Raw genomic sequence first — 4138 nt, forward strand, 5'->3', positions numbered from 1 at the left:
CGACCTGCTGGCCTCAGGCGATCCTTCTGCCTCAGCCTTCCAAGTAGCTGGAACTACAGGTGTGAGCCACCACACCCGGCTAATTTTTAATTTATTGTAGAGATGAGGTCTCACCAATTGCCCAAGCTGGTCTTGAACCCGCGGGCTTGGATAATCCACTCACCTCAGCCTCCCCAAGGCATGGGATTACAGGCTGAGCCACCGAGCCTGGCTTGAGCCCAGGAGTTTAAGACCCAGTCTAGGCAACGTAGTGAGATCCCATCTCGATGAAAAAAATAAAAATAAAGATAGGCAAGCGAAGAGGACATAGAGTGATGGTAGGACATGGGACTGCGCTGTTTCAGAATGTGGTAAGGGAGGTTTCTCTGTGCATTTGACTTGAGCAGAAGCTGAGTGAAGAGGGGAACTTGAAGTGTAAGAGGGAGAAGGCAAGGATTTGGTTTGAGCAACTAGAAAGATGGAATTGCCATTTACTGAATTAAATTAAGGTAACACTGTGGGAGGGCCAGGCTTGGGGGCATGAGGTGGCGAATTCAGCATTAGATGTTTTTGGATTCCTGTTAGACATCCAAGTGGAGAGATGGCATTTATAAATCCATGAGCTGAATGAGATTCCACCGGGTGTATGGGTGTGGGTAGGGAGAAGAGAAAGCACTGATTGCTAGACCTCATCGATGTTTAGGATGCAAAGAGATGGGAGGAGCCAGGAGAGGCAGTCGGAAAGGGGAGTCCAATGTGTTCTGAGGAAAACCCTGAGAGCATGCTGCCCAGAAGGCAAGTGAAGAAGGTGTTTCATGGAAAAGGGGGCAATTCTGTCAACTGTTGCAGATTGGTCAAGTAATATAAAGAATTAGGCTGGGCGTGGTAGTTTATGCCTGTGATCCCAGCACTTTGAGAGGCCAAGGCAGGAGGATTGCTTGAGCCCAAGACCAGCTGAGCAACATAACAAGACCTTGTCACTGTGAGAAAAAAAAAAATTGACCAAGCGTGGTGGCGCACACCTGTAGCCCCAACTACTCAGGAGGCTGAGATGGAAGGATTGCCTGAGCCCAGGAGATCAAGACTGTGGTGAGTCATGATTGTACCACTGCACTCAAGTGGGTGACAGAGTGAGACCCCAATGCAAAAAAAGCCCCAACAAAAACAGAAAAAAAAACCACACTTGTTTTAAAGGAAAAATATAGTATTTATTATTCTCCTAGTTTATTTATTGTCTATAACTCTCATTCCCATGAATGCAACTTAATTTCTCCTCACCATCTTATTTTTATTGTATATAAATGAAGAGAGTGGGTAGCCATCCTCAGCTCATTAGACTGATTTGTATAGCTTTTTAAAAACATGTCAACTGGGTGCAGTGGCTCACACCTGTAATCCCAATACTTTGGGAGGCAGAGGCAGGAGGATTGCATGAGTCCAAGAGTTCGAGACCAACCTGAGCAACTGGGCAACTTGGCGAGACCTAGTCTCTACAATAAATAAAAAAATGAGGCCCGGGTCGATGGCTCAGCCTGTAATCCCAGTGCTTTGGGAGGCCGAGGTGAGTGGATTACCTGAACCCATGGTTCGAGACCCGCCTGGGCAACTTGGCGAGACCTCATCTCTACAATAAATCAAAAATTACCCGGGCGTGGTAGTGCACACCTGAAGTTCCAGCTACTTGGAAGGCTGAGGCAGAAGGATTGCTGGAGCCAAGCAGGATGAGGCTGCAGTGCCAGTCTGGGTGACAGCATGAGACTACAACTCAAAAAAAAAAAAAAAAAAATGTTCCTACCAAAAGTGAACACTCCAGTAAATGTGACACTCATACTTTTCCCTTGATGAAGTATATGTATTAGAGTACAAAAATTGGACCTGTTCCAAAAGAAAGGCCCAAAATATGAGTGTCACATTTACTGGAGTGTTCACTTTTGGTAGGAACATTTTTTTTTTTTTTTTTTTGAGTTGGAGTCTCACTCTGTCACCCAAGATGGAGTGCAGTGGCATACTCATGGCCACTGCAGCCTCGGCCTGCTGGACTCAGGTGATCCTTCCACCTCAGCCTTCCAAGTAACTGGAACCACATGCCCAACTAATTTTTTTATTTATTGTAGGAACGCGGTCTCACCAGGTTGTGCACATTGGTCTCGGACCCCTGGACTCAGGCAATCCTCTCATCTCTGCATCCCAAAATGTTGGGATCAGAGACGTGAGCCACCATGCCTGGCCTACTTTGTGTTTTCATTTCATTAATTAGAGGAAGAAGGCCACAGTCTTACTGCATTATTTCAGGAGGTGGTCTTTACTTCCTTGAACCTCTGTGATGCGTTCACCTGGCAACAGCTTCTTTGATATGCAAACATTCTAATGATACATTGCATAGGGCAGCCAACTCATATTGGACAATTCAGATCTCTCCTGGGAATTGAACTTGGATTTGGGATTTTCTTTTGAGTCTGATATGGTAAAAATGTGTGCTTTTCACTTTCTACTAAATGCAGCATAACTTACTACATCTTATGAGTGTGTAAAAAATAGAATAGTCATGTATAAACCTAAAATCACAGCATAATCATGTCATATATGGTTTTGTTTTTTTTTTAACTTTAGACTCCTAATAATTTTAATTTTATTTTTTGAGTTAGAGTCTCACTCTGTCGCCCAGGCTAGAGTGCAGTGGCATGTTCACAGCCACCAAAACCTCGAACTGGTGGGCTCAGGCGATTGCTCCACCTCAGCCTTCCAAGTAGCTGGAACTATAGGTGCACACCACCATACCCAGCTAATTTTTTGATTCATTATAGAGATGAGGTCTCACCAAGTTGTCCAGGTGGGTCTTGGACCCCTGGGCTTGGGCAATTCTCTCCCCTCGGCCTCCCAAAGTGCTGGGATTACAGGCTTGAGCCACCATGCCTGGCCTAATTTTTATTGTATTTTTATAAAATTAGTTTGGAATTTGGGAGAATAGTACTGTCATCTATATAAGTTAACTTTGTATTACTTTTCCCCCCTGTTTAGTTATTTTATTGTTCAGTCTATATATATATATATATATATATATATATATTTTTTTTTTTTTTTTTTTTTTTTTTTTTGAGTTGGAGTCTCACTCTGTCGCCCAGACTGGAGTGCAGTGGCCACTCCCGGCCACTGCAGCCTCGACCTGCTGGGCTTAGGTGATCCTTCCTCCTCAGCCTTCCAAGTAGCTGGAACTACAGGCATGCGCTACCATGCCTGGCTCATTTTGATTTTATTGTAGAGATGAGGTCTCGCCAAGTTGCCCGGGCGGGTCTCGAACCCGCGGGCTCAGGCAATCCACTCACCTCAGCCTCCCAAAGGCGCAGGATTACAGGCTGAACCACCAAGCCCAGCTAAAATTTTTTTTTTAGTTGAAGTCTCACTCTGTTGCCCAGGCTGGAGTGTAGTGCCACTATCACGGTCACCAAAGTTTCTACCTGCTGAGTTTAGGAGAGCCTTCCAAGTAGTTGGAACTACAGGTGGTGCCACCATACCCAGTTAATTTTTTGATTTATTGTAGAGACGAGGTCTCACCAAGTTGCCCAAGCTGGTCTCGAACCCCTGGACTCAAGCAATTCTCTCGCTCTGCCTCCCAAACCCAAGGGTTCAAGACCAGCCTGGGTAACTTGGTAAGACCTCACCGCTACAATAAATCAAAAAAATTAACTAGGCATAGTGGCACATGCCTATAGTTCCAGCTACTTGGAAGACTGAGGTGGAAGGATCGCCTGAGCCCAATAGGTTGAGGCTGTGGTGGCCGTGAGCATGACACTATACTCCAGTCTGGGCAACAGAGTTAGACTTCAACTCAAAAAAAAAAAAAGTCAGTTGGAAGCTGAGCATGATGGTTCACACCTGTAATTCCAGTTATTCAGGAGACTGAGGTGGGAGGATCACTTAAGCTCAGGAGTTCATAACCAGTCTGGGCAGCTTAGAAACTCATCTCAAAGAAAAAGTCAATTGGATTATATTTGGGCTCAGTGGTTCAGCCTGTAATCCCGCTCCTTGGGAGACTGAGGTGAGCAGATTGCCTGAGCCCACGGGTTCGAGACCTGCCTGGGCAACTTGGCGAGACCTCATCTCTACAATAAATCAAAAAATCAGCCGGGCGTGGTAGCACACGCCTGTAGTTCCAGCTACT

The 4138-nt window shown here is 45.5% G+C and overlaps 1 pseudogene across 1 annotated transcript in view; it reads right to left on the minus strand.

Moving 5' to 3' along the window:
- The window catches only part of LOC103275245, a 50751-nt pseudogene that overhangs the window by 2300 nt on the left and 44313 nt on the right, over nt 1–4138 (minus strand). The gene's annotated exons all lie outside the window — the stretch shown is intronic.

Source organism: Carlito syrichta, unplaced genomic scaffold (genome assembly GCF_000164805.1).
Source record: "Carlito syrichta isolate Samal-C Ts95f unplaced genomic scaffold, Tarsius_syrichta-2.0.1 Scaffold315377, whole genome shotgun sequence".
NCBI lineage: Eukaryota > Metazoa > Chordata > Mammalia > Primates > Tarsiidae > Carlito > Carlito syrichta.